We start from the raw sequence: 20693 nt of genomic DNA, 5'->3' as shown, positions 1-20693 counted from the left end.
TTTCCCTCTAATCCTGTACTTGACAGAACAGTAAGCCGCCAGCTGCATGTGGCCATTTAATTAATTTAAATTTAAATTAAGAATTCAGTTTCTTAGTTGTACGAGTCACATTTTATGTGCTCGATAGCTGCACATGGCTAGAGGCTACAACATTAGAAACATATCTACAGGGTGTCCCCAAAAATGTATACACACTTTGAATAATTATTAATTCCAGTGGGTTAAATATGAAAGGAAAGAAACATCAATTGAGCTATCAGCTGTTAAAGTGTGCATACATGTCTTTTTGACACCCTGTAGTTATATATATAATTTACATGGAAAATTCTATAGGGCCACTCAACTGAAATTTTCTTATTTCCATTTTATTTTGTTTGCTTTTGTCATATCTGTTCTTTATGTCCCTTACGTGGCATTCCAGAGATGGTTTCTCTTCTTTTATTTCTTTCTTAAGTTTGGCCAACTCATGTTCCATCTGTTTTCTCGCTACCTCTTCCTTGATTTCTTGTATTTCTGCCGTGAAGCCTTTCTTCATTGAGGCAGTTGCTTGTTTTATTTTGCATATAGTTAACTTCGGTCAGAATTTTAATCTTTCTTGCCTGGCTCTTCATCTCTTAATTTTTGCTATTCCTTCCCTCCTCTTTTCTTATAGCACAGGGTGTGGCAAAAATAGGTGTACAGCCCTGACTGGGCGGCTCGGTTGGAGCATCCTCCCACACACCAAAAGGTTGTGGGTTCAATTCCAGGCCAGGGCACATGTTTGATCCCCAGTTGGGGCATGGATGGGAGGCAACTGATCGATGTTTCTCTCTCACATCGGTGCCTCTCTCTCTCCCTCTCCCTCTCCCTTCCCCTCTCTCTAAAAAATCAATAAAAAAACATATCCTCGGATGAAGATTAAAAGAACAAAAAGCAGGTTTACAGTTGTGAGTATGGGAAACACAGAGATTATACTTGTATTATTACTTATTAATTATTGTATCATTTTCCATACAAACAACCGTAAGCCTACTTTTGCTCCACCCTATATCTTTGTAATGCCAGTTCCTTTTTTCTTACTCTTTATGCAATGAGGTGGACTTTTCTGGCTCAACTGTTTGCAGGAGGTCCCTTCAGCGAGTGTGTTCTGTGGGCATTTCCTGAGACCTGCGGCCTCTTGTTCATTTCTCTCTCCTCCTTTCGTCTTTATTGTACTTCCACCCACACAACTTCTGACAAGCTGCTTTCTGCCTGGTGATTTCCATCTCTCTCAGCTCTTGTGGTGTTTAAAGGGTGTAGGTTGCTCACTTCAGGGTGAGCCCTTTACCCACAGGAAGTGTAGTTTTACTAATATTTTCTGAGATCTATCGTCTCCGGCCTCTTTCTTTTTCCCTAATCCCCTGTGGTATCTATTGTACCTGATGCCCATGCAGCTTCTGTGATGATTTTGGCAGCACTTACGCATTTTTGAGTATACAGATTATATCTGTCATTCAGTCTAAAATTGGGGTTACTTGATTTTGTCCCCTGTGTGTCCTGCAGTTTCTGCAAGACATCTTTAAGAAAAGAAAAATTGCTCTTAGTAATCCCTTTTTACCACAAGCCTTGACTTTTTATTAACGTACGTATACATTTTCATTATTATTATTTTATAAAATGTTTGTTCACATTTGCTTACATGTTTACAATTTTTTAGCCCACTATTCTTGCATCTCAGACCTCCTTACTGGGATCAGGTTCCCTCCACCTGAATTACACCCTTTAGAAATTCCTTCAGAGAAGGCTAGTTGCTTTATGTTTATCTGAAAATATCTTTAGTTCATCATTTTCCTTGAAAGATCGTTTTCTGGCATATAATTTTAGGTTGATAGCTATTTCCTGTCTCACTCTGGGCATTATTCCAACATTCTAGAATTTGTTGTTGCCATTGAGAAGTCTGCTATTAGTCAGCTTGTTGTTACTCTGTAGGCGATCTGCTTTTTTCTTTTTAGCTGCTTTTAAAGTCTTCTCTTTGTCTTTGATGTTCTGAGTTTTGCTGTGTTGTGTTTAGATGTGGTTCTTTTTAAGTTTATCTTGCTTTGTATACAATCTGCATCTTGGATCTGAGGAATCATGTCTTTCATCTGATCTGGAAAATTCTCACTAATTGCTTTTCCAAACATTGCTTCTCTCCAGTCTCTTTAGTCCCTTCCTTTATGACTTTGAATTCTATCCCCCTGAATCTTTCTTTCAGAGTTTTTCAACTTCTTATTTCTCTTTGCTTTTTTTTTGGGTCTCTTGTTGCTCACTCACTGTGTGATTGCATTTTATTTTTTAAAGCATTTTATACATTAAAAAAATATTCTATGCCAAGTGAAAGATGATAGACACAAAGGGGTACACAATGTACAAGTCCATATATATGACATTCTGTAAAAGGCAAAAGTATAGAGTAAAAATTCAGATCAGTGGCTGTCAAGGACTGGGAGTTAGGGAGAAAATTGACTTCAAAGGGACATGAGGGAATTTTTGAGGCAAAGGAAATATTTGATATCTTGATTGTGGAAGTGGTTACACAAACTTCACATTTGTCAAAATTTATTGAGCTGTACATCTAAAAAGGGTGAATTTTACTGTACTAAATTAAACCTCAATAAACATGATATTTTAAAAAATTGTATGGTTAACCACTATTCACATGCTAAGTATAGTACTGGAAGTGGGAAAGAGGAAGAAAAATATTCATTAGCGTGTATAAATGTATACACAATAGAGAAAAAATGTGGGCAGGAGTGAGTCTTTATTCTCTAATTGCTTCTGATGATGTAGTTGGTAGGTGTGACTTTCCCCCTCCGTAATTTGTGTCATGTTCCCTTTGCCTTTGCATAGGGACTAGGTGAGTTGGGGTTTCTTACCTAACTTTCCATCACGGGGATCTGGGCCCTTGACAAATTTGTCCTTAGAGGAGTATGGTAGTCACCCATTAACTCTTCCCATGGGATGTGGTAGTAGAAGACCTGCTCCAGACAGCAGATCTGTTAAGATTCCCCCTGCCCACTTTGAAGCTGCAACATTTCCCCCCTTGAGAGTCAAGACTACTAGGATCAGTCACCCCACTTAACACCACGACCCCCTTTTTGCCTAATCATTTGTGGTAATGAAGCCCAAAATTACCAGCATTATTTTTTACCCGTTACAGAAGCAATTCTCTCTAATTTCCCCAAATCCCTAGTGAGCAGAGTAAATGACCTCCTTGTTAAATCATTTGACTTAACCATGAAAGGCATTATCCCACTGCACCTCATAGTTCCCATGCCTACACATTCTAATTACAGCAGAATCAATACATACAGATACACTGGCTCATGATTCCAAACATGCCATACATCCTGCAGGCCAGCGTCCCAACCCCATGAGGTGTTGTCCCAGTTGGAAGATCAACTGGACCTTCAGTAGGTCACTCTGCTGTTCTGTAAGGCAAGCTGCTGGTCTAGGCAGGCATGGAGGGGGTCTGAGTAATACATTCATACGACTTACGTCTTTAGAAATGGCTAGAACTGAATCCTGTATGTTACACGTCTTCCAGCCAGTGATGACGCGTTACTTGGAGCGCCCTGCTTCATAGCTAGGCAGCTCAGATCACTCACAGTGGCAGCTTCGATATGTTCACCAGCATTTGGGCTACCCAAGGACTCAGGAGCAAGGCGAGAGCAGTTTCTCTAATGAAAGCAATCACTTGCCTGAGAGGCCACAGTTTGCCCCATAACTCTAGGGGCTGCTGCTCAGATTCCTACTGAGGCCTGCCACGGTCTGCACAGGCCACCCCTTCACGGACTGCCACTGGGTCCCCTGGGTCATGAAGGCCGGGGGAAGGGAATCCCTGCCTCTTCACTAGGGCTTTTCAGTTATAAACATCAAGCAGGCCTTGAGCAAATTGCTCACCTTCTTCCACCCCGGGGACTTATCCGGATGCTTTAGACTACAAGAAAAACCCCCAACTGAGGTTATCTTAAGTGATAAGAAAGGCTACAGTCTTGCATAGATTGGAAGTCCCACGGTAGGGTGGGTTTAATTGGTTACGGGTTGTGACTCAGCAGGGTTCGCTATGATCAGCACACGGCACCCTCGGTACAGAGGCCCTTTCCGTTGCTCTACTTGCCACCCCTCAGGGTGGTGGCCTTGCTCGGCCTGGCTTCCCTCAAAATCACAAAGTAGCTACAGTACTTCTGTGTGTCACATCCAGACGTCAAACCCAAAGAGGAGACGTTCCCGCCCTGCCCCTTCCCGTGGGGTGTGGCTGTCTTGCTTTAGAAGTGAGGAGACGGTGCCTAGAAGCCTCCAGGAGTATTCCCTTCGGGTCTCTTTGGCGAGAGTTGATGGCATGTCCAGTCCTAAACCAAAGACTGGCGAACGGAGTAAGCATAGCATGGCTGACTTAGAGACTAATCGTTTGGGGCGGAAAGGATGTCAGGGACTCAAGCACAGGGACGAACGTAGGCTCAGACCAAACACCTCTAAGAGTGTGGCCTGTTTCGGTGACCACACTCACTTGGCTTCTGGTGGTTGGTGCCACTGTATGACCTCTGCCGCCCCCATTAAATTTAGGCATTTCATCTCCTTTCTGTGTTCCAGCATCAGTGGCTTCCAGAGAAGAGACACTAAAGTGCTTTTCAAAGATGCTGGTGCCCCTTTACTAATGACGTCTCAAGCCTTGGTGACGGGAATATCTTCTGGGCTCACCCAGGGCCCATGATGATATGTACGTGGTGTTGGCGGTGGTGTTTACATAGAATAAGTTGTTTGAACTTTTCTATCTTTCAGAGTCTTAAAGTTTCTTTTTCTATATTATTTCAAAATATTTCTGTCACCTCAAGTTGTTGTGGTTCATTGTCAAGTGACGATCAGACTAGACCTGGGCTTTGGTTAACCAGCTGAGCAAATCGTTAGAACTACTTTCAGCCACTAGCACAAGGAGTCCAAAATCTTGAGTAAGAACACCCACATCAATAAATCTAACTCCAGACTAGAATGACATGTCTCCTAACTTGGTGGGTAGACACAGAATCCGCTCCTGCTCTAAATGAGAAAACCCCTATAATCATTCTAAGTGTGTGTGAGCCTTCTACTCCAGGATTCGATTTGAACTTTCCCTCCCAACATGCCCGGATCCGACCCTAGTTACAGAGGACTGCCTTTCTCCTGCCAGGGAAGAGGTAGGTGTGTTTCCAAGCAAGGGAGAAACAGCTTCATCAGCTAAGGGAGGGTGATAAAAGGGAGGTGCATCCTGGAGTTAAAAACAGGAGGGTGATTGCCAATCCCTTCCACCCCAGTCCTTGCACACAGCACGGAATAGTTCTTTGAAAAGGACTGAACACAAAGCCCAGCGGGGTCAAGGGCAGCTGGGGTTTGGCACCCCCAGTAACGCCCTCCTCACTCTGGAATTGGACGACTTCGCTGCAAAGCAAGTTCCCTGCACCGGACCCGAAGCAACACAGGCTCCTGCGCACAGGGCCCTCGCTGACGTGTCCTCTTTCCTGTTTTTATGATATGAACAGAAAACCAGGGTTCCCCCGACACTGAGAAAAGCCTGTAGCCTGAAAGTGGAAAACCGAGATTAAAAAAATAGGAAAATATCTGACAGCAGATATAACAGACAAAATAGAAAAGAAACCATAGCAACAAATGATAGTCTCAAATATGTAGGGGGGGGGTTGTGATGTTGTTTTTTAACAAAAAACAAGCCATAATGCTATGAAGAAAGGGGCAAAGGATAGGAATCTTGAAAGTTGAAATATGATTGCTGATCTGAGAAAGATGATGGCAGGAGAGTTTTTAAAAATTAAAGCTTGATTGTGGTATAATTGAGATAAGGTGCACATATGTAAAGTATAAATCTATAAGTTTTGTGTTTTTTTTTAAATATATCTTTATTGATTTCAGAGAGAGGAAAGGAGAGGGAGAGAGAGAGATAGAAACATCAATGATGAGAGCGTCATTGATCGGGCCCACAACCCGGGCATGTGCCCTGACCGGGAATCGAACCCCGATCACCTGGATCCTAGGTCGATGCTCAACCGCTGAGCCACGCCCGGCCGGGCATAAATCTATAAGTTTTGACCTATGTACATATCCATGAAACCATTACCACAATCAAGGTAATGAACACACCCATCACCTCCAAAAGTCAGGTCAGGCCTCTTTGTAAGTCCTTTCTCTTATTGTGCCTCCCCTCCCAGGCGACCTGTAGCATGTAAGTGGGACAATACAGTGCACACTCCTATTTGTCTGGCTTCTTTCATTTAGCACAATTATTTTGAGATTTACCCATGTTGTGGCGTGTATCAGCAATTCGTTCTTTTTGGTGGCTAAGTAGTATTCCAGTGTATGCTTATACCACAGTTTACCATTTACCCGTGGATGGATGTTTAGATGATTTTCCTTTTTGACCATTACAAATAAAGCTGCTATGACCAAACATTCATGAACAAATTTTTGTGGGTCCACGTTTCCTTTCTCCTGGTAAATGCCTAGCAGTGGAATGGCTGGGCCATATGGCAGGTTTATGTTTAACTTTTGAAGAAACCGTCAAATGGTTTTCTAAAGTGGTTCGACCACCTTATGTTCTCACCGGCCGCGTATTAGAGCTCCAGTGCTTCTGCATTTTCACCAATACTTGCTATAGTCAGTCTTTTCCGTTTTTAAAACAGCTTTATTGAGATATAACTTACCTACCATAAAATTCTCAGGAAACAGAGAAAAGAATGGTGTGTCTGGGGGACCTGAGAAAAGGAGAGCTCCAAAGTAGTCCCCAAAATTATTGCTGGAATGTGAAGTGGGGGATCTGAGAACAGCAGCAGGGACCAGGAGGGATTTTACTCACTTCAGTAGCCTGTCAGTGCAAGGCCATCCCCAGGAGGGTTAAGCACTGTTCATCCATGAGACTGACATGCTAGGACCTCCACACTGAGGGAAGCTGGGGAGTGGAATCAAAATTGAGCAAAACAGGGACAATATAAGAACCAAAGAAAACATAAAGTTAAAATAAAATTGGGAGGTGAAAGATAGAGCCAAAAAAATCCCAGAAAGTAAAGTGCCAATTACTACACAGAAATAGAAAAGAGAACTCTATGATGTTAGAAAAGCTCTTTTGATCACATTTCCTTCTAAAAGTTTGGGCAAACTAGTTTATACAAAAAATGAGCAACAGAAGGAACAAAGCAAGGATGCCTGCTTTCAATACTTATATTGAAAGTCCTACCCAGAGCAATTAGGCAAGAAAAGGAAATTAAAAGTATCCAAATTGGAAAGGAAGAAAATTACTGTTTACAGATGATGTGATCTTATATGTATAAAACTCTAAAGAGTCCACAAAAAAACCTGCTAGAATAAACAAATTCAGCAAAGTAATGGTATACAAAGTCAACACACAAATATCAGTTGCTTTTCTATATACTAACAATAAACCATCTGAAAAACAAATTATAAAGGCAATTTCATGGGAGCATTTGAGATCTTGCTCCCTGGTATGTCATCAATTTGGCTCAAATAAACTCTTACAAAAATTTTTAAAAAATAATTTCATTTGAAATAGCATCAAAAAGAATAAAATGCTTAGGAATTGACCAAGGAGGTGAAAGACAGTGGAACTATAATATATTGCTGAAAGAAATTGAAGAAGACATAAGTAGATATACATCTTATATTCAAGGATTGTCAATATTACCCAAAGCTATCTGAAGATTCAGTCCAATCCCTATCAAAATTTCAATGATATTTTCTGCAGAAATAGAAAAATTCATTCCAAAATTCAAATGGAATATCAAAGAACAACAATCAGCCAAAACAATTTAAAAAAATAATAATAAAACTAGAGAACTCACATTTCAAAACTTACTACAAAGGTGCAGTAATCAAAGGAGTGTAGTACCGGCCTAAAGGCAGCTATATAGACAAACGGAATGAAGAACCCAGAAGTAAACCCTCACAAAAATGGTCAAGTGACGTTTTTTAAAGTTCTGAGATGTACTTCTTTTTTTTAAAAAAAATATGTTTTTATTGGTTTTAGAGAGAGAGGAAGGGAGAAGGAGAGAGACACAGAAACATTGATGAGATCGATCAGCTGCCTCTTGCACGCCCCCTACTGGGAATCCAGCCCACAACTCAGGCATGTGCCCTGGCCAGGAATCGAACCGGGAACCTCCTGGTTCATGGGTCAACACTCAACCACTGAGCCACAGGGCCGGGCAAGTGTTTGTTCAATGGAGAATAGGACAGTTTTTTCAACAAACAGTGCTTGAGAAAACTAGATATCCACATGCAAAAGAATAAAGTTGGACCCTTACCATATACAAAAATTAACTCAGTATGGGCCAAAAATCTAAACATTAAAACTCTTAGAAGAAAACATAGAACAAAAGCTTCACAACATTAGATTTGACACCAAAGCCACAGGTAACAGAAGAACAAAAGAGACAAATTGGACTTCATAAAAATTAAAAACTTTTGTGCATTGAAAGACACTTTCAATAGAATAAAATGGCATCTACAGAATGGGAGAAAATATTTGCAAATCCTATATCTGATAAGGGATTAATATCTAGAATATATAGAGAACTCCTTAAAACGCAACAACAAAAATGACCCAATTAAAAAATGGACAAAGGACTTGAATAGACATTTCTCCAAAGGAGATACACAAATGGCTAATAGATACATGACAAGATGCTCAACACATTAGGGAAATGCAAATCAGAACTACAATAAGATACCACTTCTCACTCATTAATGCGGCTACTATGAAAACAAACAAACAAATGTTGGTGAGGACATGGAGAAATTGGAATTCTTGCGCCCTGTTGTGTAAAATGGTACAGCCATTGTGGAAAATAGCACGGTGGCTCCTCAAAAAATTAAAAATAGAACTACCATATGGCTCAGCAATTCCACATCTGGGTAGCTACCCAAATTATTTGAAAGCAGGGTCTTACAACATTATTTTTGCACCCATGTTTATAGCAGCACTGTTCAAATAGCTAAAACATGGAAGCAACCCAAGTACCTACAAGTCAATGAATGGATTAGAAAAATGTATCTACACATCATTCAGGCTTAAACTGTAAGAAATTCTGCCATGTACTACAGCGCGGAGGAGCCTTGGGGATATTATACTAAGTGAAATAAGCCAATCACAAAAAGACAAATACTATTCCCCTTTTAAGAGATTCTTAGAGTGGTCAGAACCATAGAGGCAGAGAGTTTCCAGGGCCTGGGGCAGGGAGGAATGGGGAATTACTGTTTAATGGGTACAGAGTTTGTTCTACAAGATGAAAGAATTCTGGAGATAGACGGCAGTTATAGATGCACAACATTATGAATGTATTTAATACCACCGAACTGTTCACCTGAAAATGATTAAGGTGGTAAGTTTTATGTGTATTTTACCACAATTTTAAAAAAGGGCAAATGAAAAATATCAAAGTTAATCCCATATAAAATTATTATCATAAAAAGAACAATTTGCAGAATAACATCCCTATGGCTAATGAACACAGGCCAGGACAAGCTCAAACAGCAAATCAAAGCGGCAACCTATTATTTTAAAACAAGTTAAAAGACATTAAAATAAAATAATATATGGCATGAAAAAAACCTTAATCACAAGTAGAAAAAAACAACACAGAATGAAGTGACAGAATTCAGAAATTAGAAATAAAAGATCATTACACAAATGGGGATCTAATTAAAAGAAACAGTGAAAAAACACAATAGATGATGCCTTAAGAGAAATATAAGGTGACAAGAAAGAAAATTTTGAGACAAATTTTTAAAGAGTTTTTTAATTGATTTCAGAGAGGAAGGGAGAGGTAGAAACATTCATTGGCTGCCCCCTGCATGCCCCCTACTGGGCATCAAGCCCCCAAACCAGACACGTGCCCTGACCGGGAATGGAACTGGCAACCTCCTGGCACATGGGCCGACCCTCAGCCGACTGAGCCAAAGACAATTTTTTAAATTAAATTTTTTTTTTTTAAACCGAGCTCCGGCCAGTTTTAGTAAAGAAAAATGTTGCATGATTTACTTCCCAGCAGCCTGCTCCGGATGCTTCCAAGGACGGCAGGGTCAGCGGGGTCAGCACAGCCCGCGGGCCCGCCCGGCAGTGTTTCCCACGCTGTGGCCAGTTCAGTGGCCCCGCCACTGCGGGATGGGCACCAGGCGTGGCGCAGGGCCTGTGCTCCGGCTCAGGCCTCCTCAGGGGCGGGCAGGTGCTGGCAGGGTGGCCAGGTGCGCTTTGCCCTGTCTGCTCGCCCTCAGAGTCCGCTTCACCCCAGCGCGTACGCCCCACTTTTCATCATCAGCTGGGGCCTCGAGTGGATCCACCCCAGCGACTTTTCCCTCTTTGCAGCCACCATCTTCCTGCCTCAGGTGTGGGATGACCCCAATGAACACAGCCCAAGACAAAAAAAGAGAAAATAGGAGTAATAGGAGTCCCAGGACTTTTTTTTTTTTTTAATTATGAAGTAGAACAAATACTAAAAACTACAAGTCAACAAAGCTTCCCTGATATTATTTAAAAAAAAAAAAAGATGTAAAAAGGCCCTGGCTGGGTAGCTAAATTGGTTAGAGCATCTTCCCAATAGGCCAAAGTTGTGGGTTCAGTCCCTGGTCAGGGCACATACAAGAGTCAACCAACGAGTGCATACACACGTGGAACAGCAAATCAATGTTCCTCTCTCTCAAATCAATCAATTAAAAAAATAAAAATAATAAGTATTTAAAACTACATATTGAAAGGGCCAACGCCCCATTCTCTCTTGCACCCTCCCAGCCCTGGTGATCTGTGTTGCAGCTCAGCGGAGGCTCGAAGTTCCCGGGACGTGTGTCATCATCAGCCCCTGTGCCACGGCCCAGATCAGCCCTAAGCCTAAAATGCCCTCCCTGGCGCCACCTGGCCGCCACAGTGTGTCCCTCAAGAGGCAATTCCAGTCTCACTTTCTCCCTAATGTATTACCTGAGTCCCCTTTTCCTACCCACCCCTGTTCTGTTATGTGTCCTCTTTTGTGCTTTTATAACACCCTGTAAGTATGTTTTCAGGGCTATGTCTACCATATTTTATTTTATTATTATTTTTTAAAATATATCTTTAGTGATTTCAGAGAGAGGAAGGGAGAGGGGGAGAGAAACATCAATGATGAGTCATTGATCGGCTGCCTCCTGCACGCCCCCAACTGAGGATCGAGCCCCCAACCCAGGCATGTGCCCCGACCAGGAATCAAACTGGCATCTGCTGGATCCTAGGCCGACGCTCAACCGCTGAGCCACGCCCAGCCCGGCTCTACCATATTTTAACACACACACACACACACACACACTCACACACGCACACACTCACACACGCACACACGCACATGCAGACACACGCACACGCAATCCTGTAATGGTGTCTTTCCCTGCTCTCTGCCTGTAAGTATTCCAGGACACAAACTGGTCATGTTTTTAGATCCTTTTATCTGGCACAATACTTGGCAGTCTGTCACTGTTAAACGAACAAAAGAGAATGAATTTTGTATAAGTTACCATTAGAGAGATAAAATAGCCCAACTATGCCCTTTGTTAGTTTAAGGAGATACGAGAGAAGAAATAAGCACCATCCTATTATATTTACAAGGCCACTACCGTTCTATCAGAAACATTTCTTTGCTCTAATCTAACAAATAGTAATATTATGACAACATTTTACCAGGAAAAAAGTCTTAAATAAAAAGACAAAATTGTGTAATAAATATGATATTCCCAATGACAGTAAGGGGACATGGATGCATACTTCAAAAGTATAGATATTTTTTGAAAGGTTTGGCATCTTTTATCAAGGGCCTCCACCCGCTGTGCTGGGGCCTCCACCCTCAGACCCTCACAAAGGAACCGGCCAGGTGGCCAGGGATCAAGGATGACCCTACGCCTGTTAGTCTGCGACAGTCCGTATTTTAAGTGGCTGAAGGACTCTCCTGTCTCACGTCCTTTTATCTTGAGTGCCTTTGTCATATTTCCTTTGACGAAGAGGGAGCTAGATACTGACATTTGCAGCCATTTAAGTATTAAGGAGGCGACAGAGCAGGCAAATCCATCGTCTGGGGTTGTCCCTGTAAGAAAGGCCACATTGGGGCACACGGAGTCTGGGGACCTGGACAGACGTATGTGTACCGCAGACTGATGAACTTACAATTATTTGGCAAGGATTCGTGTTTATTGCTCTGGCATAAAATGACTGGTGCTCAGCAAGGTTGAAGTCAGTTAAAAGAGTCAAAATGAAGCTGTATCTTCCCACGGCTGAGCCGCGACCGCTCGTTTCAGAGGTGCCAGGAGGCGACGCTGACTTTTGTCGGGTGCCCTTCCCTGTCACGCACAATAACTCACATCTCGCTGAAGTGGCCTCTCGGGAAGGAACCCCTGGGGACTGAGAGCTGATGCCCGGCGTTGGGACAGCCGAGGGCCCCTAAACCTCGCTCAGCGGTTCCCCCCACGGCTGGTCACCTTCTGGCGGTCAACCGCACAGCCTCGGGGCGCCTTCCTGCCTCTTGTCCCATCTTACCTGGCACTTCATTTAATGTCGCCCCTAAACCCACTCAGCTTTGCCCTCGCTTTCCAAAATGAAAACAACAGCAACAAATCTGAGCCTACCTGCGTTCAGCCCCCCGAAGGGGAGCATGCCCGGGAAGCAGTCATTGTCGAGGTTCACAAGGACGAGAGCCCCGCACGATCTCGCCCACGGTGCACTGGCCGAGGGTCGTGAATGCCAAGGTCACGAGCGGCTTCAGGCCCACGGGCTTCTCCGCCATCATCACTGCCGCACCCAGGACCAGGATGCTGGGCATGACAACGGAGGTGCTCTCCCAGCTGCTGGCCTCGTCGGGCTGGCACTCGAGGAAGGACACGGTGCAGCTGTGGCTGAAGGTGACACTGTTCTTGTGTCTGTACTCCCGGTACCTACAGGGCCCGCGCTCCCACGCCTGCGGCTGCCAGTCCTGGAGGATGGTGCTGGGACCCACGGTGCCGAAGAAAGAAATGGAAAGGGAGAAGGGGGGGCTCCTTCCACTGGGGTGGATGCTCACATTCAGGGGGTGAGACACACACTGGGGAGAGGAGGGCCACCAGGGCCCCAAGCCCGCCCACCCACCTCGCAGCTCCAGAAAGGCTGCGGGGAGCCGGCCTGCACCGCCGGCCCCACAGGGAGGTCACATCATTGAAGTTAATAGGGAATCTGGTCCTGCTGGTTTTCAAGGACATTCATTTTTGAGGTAATCATGAGGGACGGTCCAAAACGGAAAGGCTATTCGGTACTTCACTGAGGAATGACCAAGACCTTCCCGGGAACGCGGATTACGTTTCTAACTGAGTAATTCTCCTACTGTGCCTGTTGCATAACAATACGAGGGCGAACTGAGGAGTATAAATCATTGGGAAGGAGGCAAAATGATCATTTGTAAATGACGTGACTGTTCAACTAGAGAACCTTAGGGAAACTGTTTCAAAACTACTATATGCAACAAGAGTCTTTAGTCAGGTGACTACAAAATTAATGTTCAGGAATCAGTAGATTAACGGAAGAAGAGTTTTATTTAAAATAGTAACTAAAAAGATATTTCTAGGAATAAGTTTGATAAGAAATGTGCAATTTTCTAAGTAATACCAAAAAAAAAAAAAAAAAAAGACTGAAACAAGTGGAAAGGCACATCTATCATGTCTTCTGGATGTGAGTTTTTTCAAAAATAATACTCAATATTTAGGTGAAGACTTGAAGGGAAAGACACCTGGCAAAGCCTACTGAAGTGTGATTTGATAGTTTCCTAAATCCGGATTGGCATATGTGCCAGTGGGTAAACTGCACATTTTGTGTAATAAAGGGAAGAGTATATATAATACTGTTTTCTTTTCATTGGGAAACTTAGGAAATCTTTAGAATATAATGGTAGGTAAGGAGTGGACAAAAAACCCTACTGGAACTAATAAATGCATTTGAAAAATCTCTGTCAACTCAAGAGATTTTGTTGATCTTGTAATTACTCGCTAGCATTTGACATTTAAAACCAGCCACTGTCATCTCCAACAGCGTAAGAGGGTTGAGACCCGCCCGGCCGGGCCTGGCTCAGCGGTTGAGCGTTGACCCAGGATCCAGGTGACCGGGATTCGATTCCCGGTCAGGGCACATGCCCGGGTTGCGGGCTCGATCAATGACTCTCTCATCATTGATGATTCTCTCTCTCTCTCTCCCTCTCCTTTCCTCTCTCTGAAATCAATAAAGAGATATTTAAAAAAAAAAAAAAAAAAGAGGGATGAGACCCCACAGGGCCCGCGGGTGTCAGCGTCAGCTCGGCAGGCACACTCGGCAGGCACAATCCGCTCGCCCAGGCCCAGGATGACAGGCTTGGACAGGACGCAGGACGGAGGCGCACTGTGTGCAGCGATGGCCTCAGACCCCTGCCCCAAGGAGATGCTGGTGCCCAGTTGCCGCACAGCGCGTGCTTCAGTGGAGGGATGACCCGGGCTGGGAAGCTGGGGGACCCCGGGGCTAGGGTCCCTCAGCCTGCACCCCCGCAGTCGCCAAGCACCCGGCCAGGTGTGCGGTTCCCACTCTGCAGAGCAGCGCCGCCGTCCCTTCAGGGACCAGTGAGACTCTAAGCAGCCCCGACGAGCAGGCACAGCGTGCCCGGGGCCCCCGCGGGCAGCAGCCGGCGCATGGCCACTGAGGCCCACGCAACACTCGGCGCAGGTTCATAATTGCCCCACACGGGAAGGGAAGCAGCCAGGGCCCTTCAGTGGGCGAGCGGAGGAACGAGCTGGTGCCTCCAGGCCAGGGGACATATATGATTCAGTGCGGAAAAGACATGTGCTGTCAAACCACAGAGACACGGAGGAACTTTAAATGGCAAATGGGAAACCCAGTGTGAAACGGCGACCTACTGTGTGAGCTCAACTCTGGAAAAGGCAAGAGTCTGGAGACGGTAAAAGATCAGGGGTCGCCAGGTGCAGCCGGAGGGGAGAAGGCGCGGAGCCCAGGGCTGGGCCGCTGCTCTGCGGGACACCGTAATGTGGACACATGGCGTCACGCATCTGTCAGGGCTTGGAAATGTACAACGCAAAGAGCGAACCCTCGCGGAACTATGAACCTTAATTATAATGAGAGTATATCTATATTGGCTCAATGGTTGTAAGAAAGGGGCCGCAAGAGGTTAATAGCAGGGGAAACTTCGTGGGGAGGGAGAGAGGCAGTGCGTGGAAACCCCATATTGAGTACTCATTTTGTTGTGTGAACCTCAAATTGCTCTAAAAATAGTCTAGTTTTAAAAATATCCCTATCATCTATATCCCATTCTTTGACACAATGAGATTGAATTAGAAACGAATAACAGCCCTGGCCCGTCTGGCTCAGCGGTTAGAGTGGTGGCCCTGCCACTGAAGGGTCCCAGGCTCGATCCCCGGCCCCGGCCAGGCGCCTGGGGGAGGCAACCAATCGATGTTTCTCTCTCTCCCTCTCTCTCCCTCCCACTGTCTCTGAAAAGCAATGGGAAAAAATATCCTCAGGTAAGGATTAAAAAATAATAATAATAACAAAAAGGTAAATTTAAAATCTCATTTGGAACGTAAAAAAAATGATTATAAGTACAGCTGATCTTTAGACAGCATGAGTTTGAGCTGCGTGGGTCCACTCTGACACAGATTTTTTCCAAGAAATATATTGGAAAAATCTTGGAGATTTGCAAAAATTGGAAGAAACTTGTAGACAAAGTGCATAGCCTAGGAATACCAAAAAAAGAGAAAAAATTAGGGATGTCACAAATACATAAAATATATGTAGATACTTGTCTATTTTATCATTTAGTACCATAAACACACAACTCTATTGTGAAAAGTTAAAATGTATCAAAACTTAACGTACACAAACACACACTGTACATGCGCCATTTGCCGTTAAGATAAATGTAAACAAATGTAAAAATAGTGTTAAACTACAACTGGGTGACATTAACTGTAGCGACACTGTTGACGGTAACAGTTCTGTAGCCACTTCCTGCTGTTACCGCCCTGAGCACAGTGTTGCGAGTGTCCCCGTTCAAAACACCGCACGATGCCCGTCACCTCCCCGCGGGCGGATCACAGCTCCTGTGAATTGCACATGGCAATAAAATGCGGTCTCTTGCATTTGTCATATTTAGTGCAATACCATAAACCTGGAATAACACCGTGGGACCCATGCAAAGTGCGACTAGTGATGCTGGAAGTGCTCCCAAGAATCGGAGAAACGTCGTGACGCTGTGAGGAAAAGGTGAATTGCTTGATTTGTACCTTAGCTGAGGCCTGCAGCTGCGCTTGCCCCCCATTCCACAGTAAATAAATCCAGAGTGAGGGCCACCGTAAAAAGAAGAAAAGGAAACCCATGGAGCCGTCGCCGCAGCTACGACGGCAGGTGTGCACTTTTTGAGAAATAGCTTTGCCTCACACCGAAAATGCAGCTTTTGTGTGGGTGCAGGATCGCTATAGGGAAGGCGTACCCATAGGCTCTAACAGGACTCGAGAAAAAGCAAAAGGAAGGGGAAGGATCTAAAACTGGAGAATTTAATGTCAGCAAAGGATGTTTGATAATTTTAGAAAGGGGTTTGGCTTTTAAAAAAGAAAATGTGAAGACAAGAGAAGCCGCTTCTGCCAGCCAAGAGGCAGCAGATGAGTTTCCAGGCTCCATGAAGACAACCTGGGTTGGTTCCATCGACGCTTTGTCCCTGGCGTCAGGAAGTGCCTTGCCACTAAGGGACTGCCTCTTAAAGTTTTTCTGATACTGGACAAGGCCCCTGGCCATCCAGAACCCCACGAATTCAACACCGAAGATGTCGAAGTGGCCTACTCGCTCCCAAACATAACATGTCTAATTCAGCCTCTGGTTCAGGGCGGGGCGGGGGTGTCAGAAGAACCCGTAAAGTTCATTACGCACAGTCTCTATGGGAAGGAGAACCCCAACAGAGAGAGCATCGTGAAAGCCTGGAAGATCACACCATGGAAGGTGCCACTGCTGTTATAGAAATGGCCATAAAAGCCATCGAGCCCAAACCAATACATTTGCTGGAGAAAACTGTGTCCAGATGTGAATGAATTCACAGGATTTACTGCAGAAGCAACCAAGGGAGCCCTGAGAGAGATCGTGGATGTGCAAAAAGAAAAAAAGAGAAAGAATAAGTGTGTGTGGGGGGGGTGAAGGGTTTCAGTATATGGGTCTTGGAGAAAGACGGGAGCTAACAGACACCACACCCTTGGAACCAACAGAAGACTTGATGGAGAGGCTGAAACCAAAGCACACGGTGGAAGGATTGGTACCCTACAGAGACACTTTTAGAGAAATGAAAAAGAAATAGAAGGCAGACAAAAATTACAGTGTATCTCCATAAAGCCACACGAGTGTGCCTGCCTGTCCCCCTCCCCTCCCACCTCCTCCCCCCCTGCCCCCCCTGCACCCCTGAGCCAGCAAGGCCGGCCCTCCGCTTCCTCCCCCTCGGCCTGCTCTTCGAGCAGACAATGAAGATGAAGACCTCTCCAGGGACCCACCTCCACTTAAGGAATGGTAATTAATCATCCTGCTGTACAGCTCATCAGCTTAGGTGTGGGAGCGTCTTTGCGTGAAAATCCAATAATGTACAGCGAGAACTGTATGAGACACCTGTGTCGTCATCACTGGCTGTTACGCAGCTATCGTGTAGAGCTCATGTGCAAGACTCGTACAGAAGTGGACAGTCCATTCCTACATTTGCATAAGGTGAGTGATATTTCATATGAAATTAGTGCGTTACCCTTGCCTGGTGTGGCTCAGTTGGTTGGAGTGTTGTCAGGTGCACGGAAGGGGCGCAGGTTCGATTCCCAGTCAGGGGGCCTACCCAGGTGGCCGGTTCAATCCCTGTTCGGGCCACATACAGGAGGCAACCAATCGCTGTTTCTCTCCTCAAATCAATAAAAGCATGTCCTCGGGTGAGCATTAAAATATAATAAATAAATTAATTTAGTTAATGTGTTAGTTTTCTTACTGTTTTATAATTTTGCTTTCAAAGAGTCACATCACCATATGCCTCTCTCGTAACTGGAGAAACTGTGTATCAGCCTATCATCACAGGAAATGGGTTTTTAAAAATGTTATAATATTTCCAATACTGTATTGTGAATATGACTGTAATACTGTATGCTGTAAATGTTTTACAATGATTCATTTATGAATGTATGGGCCAGGCTACTGTGAAGCAAGCGGACGGATTACCTAGGTGACCACAAAGCAATCACACTGCTGCTGCTTCATTACCAGTGCGTGAACTATTGGATAGTTCATGCAAATATTATGAAAATATGCAAATATCAATTTCTTTCTCTCATCTTTTCTTTTTTTTTTTTAAATTTACCTTTATTGCTCAGAGTATTACATATTTTCCCCTTTTCTCCCTTTGAACCCCTGCCCTCACCCATCTTTTCTTTTTTGATGTCTAGGGTTAGTAATACATACAACATGCACAGTGTTTTGTACCATATAAGACAATATTGGTGTAGATGCTGACAGACAATTCATCCTCTAAGCAGATGATGTAAACTTACGGTATCAATAAATACAGTATTGTCAATGTATTTTCTCTTTCCTATGATTTTCTTTCTTTTTTTAAAAAAATATATCTTTATTGATTTCAGACAGAGGAAAGGAGAGGGAGAGAGAGAGAGAAAAACATCAATGATGAGAGAGTCATTGATCAGCTGCCTCCTGCACGCCCCCGACTGGGGATCGAGCCCACAACCCGGGCACGTGCCCTGACCAGGAATCAAGCCCCGATCGCCTGGATCCTAGGTCGATGCTCAACCACTGAGCCATGCCTGGCTGGGCTCTTATGATTTTCTTAAAACATCTTTTCTCTACCTTACTTTATTATAAGAATACAGTATGTATACATATAACATAAAAAATACGTGTTAACTGACTGTTTACGTTATCAGTAAGGCTTTTCCAGTCCATAGTAGGCTGAGAGATCCAAGATGGCAGCAGATTAAGTGGAAGCTACACTGACACCCTCCCAGGACCAAACTGGAATTACAAATAAAATATAGAAAAAACATCCTAAATAATCAACTGCAACTGAAGACGAGCTAAAGAGCACCCTCATAACCAAGGAGGAAAAGTGGAGACCACATAGAGACTGGTAGGAAGTGCGGAGGCGAGAGAGGGCTGGCTGGGCTCCCAGGCAGCAGCTGAAGGTCCACAGGGATGTCTCAGTTGTGGGGGTTCCCACTGAGAATTCTGGGGCCTAAGCCCTGGGCTGGGCTTCCCAGCCAAGAGCACCAGAACTGGGAAAGGTGCCCACATAACATCTGGCTGAGAAAAGCAGCAGGGATTCTGTCTGCAAGGGAGAGAGGGCTGGAAATGCAGGAACCCTCTATCAGGGGCCAACACAAAGTTTCGTGAACAGCCATTCACTTTGGGCTCCCGCAGAGGCAGTGCAGACTAGAGCTGTGTGAGGGGAATTGAGGGGGGCTGGGGGGGGAATAGATTTCAGAGGGCACCCATGTGGACCCCAGTGCTGAGTCATTCCTTCCATACAGCAGAGAACATCTTTCTCAGGCAGACATTTACCTTCAAAGCAGCTTTTGCCTGGGGAGGAAGCAATTGCCCCATTCTGCTGGAAAACCTCTGGCTCCACCCCAAGGAGTTTCTAACAGCCTAAGACTCCTCAAGAAACTGATAACAATCAGCGTCCCCACCCTGTGGAGTTTCTACAGCCTGAGGCTCATTAAGAGACTAAATAACAGCCTCTGGGTGCTTTGAGTCTTTGCCTGGTTTGCTTCTGGACCCAGGTCTTGGAAAATCAGACCTTGGTGCCCATTTAGGTCCTGTCCAAACACACCCAGCCCCAGCAGAGGAAACCAGAAGCTGTGAAGTGTGGAAAACTTCAAACAGAGTACTCAAAGCCAGTCACAAACAGTGTCTGACATTGGCCTGCACCAGAGACCATCCAAAAGACTGGGAGTCCTAGCAGATCTACCTAATACACAGAAACAAATCCAAACAGGCAGCCAAAATGGGGAGACAAAAAACAAGCCCCAACTGAAAGAATAATAAGTCTCCAGAAGAAGAGCTAAATGAAATGGAGATAAGCAATCTATCAGATATAGAGTTCAGAATACTGATTGTAAGGATGCTCAACAGCATGAGAAAATATATGGAAACTATGAAGGAAATTAAGAATGTCATAGTAGAAATAAAATAAAAAAGTTGGAAGGAATGAACAGCAGCTTAGGGGAAGCTGAGGATCAGATCAGAGAATTAGAAGACAGGGTAGAAAAAAATCACTCAGTCAGAGAACCAAAAAGAAAAACAAAAAACAGGAGGACACTTTAAGGGAGCTGTAGGACAACACAAAATGTAACAATATTCGCATCATAGGAGTGCCAGAAGAGGTCAAAAAAGCAAAGGTAATCTGTTTGAAGAAATAATGGGAGAAAACTTCCCTAACCTGGTGAAGGAAAAAGTCACACAAGTTCAGGAGGCACAGAGAGTCCCAAGCAAGAAGAACCCAAAGACGCCTACGCCCAGACACATCATAATTAAAATGCCAAAAATCCAAGACAAAAAGAGAATCTTAAAGGCAGCAAGAGAAAAGCAATCTGTTAAATACAAAGGAGCTCCCATAAGGTCTGTCAGCTGATTTCTTAGCAGAAACTCTACAGGC

The sequence above is a fragment of the Miniopterus schreibersii genome (assembly GCF_964146895.1).
Source record: "Miniopterus schreibersii genome assembly, chromosome: 6".
Lineage (NCBI taxonomy): Eukaryota > Metazoa > Chordata > Mammalia > Chiroptera > Miniopteridae > Miniopterus > Miniopterus schreibersii.
This window is presented reverse-complemented; position numbering follows the sequence as displayed.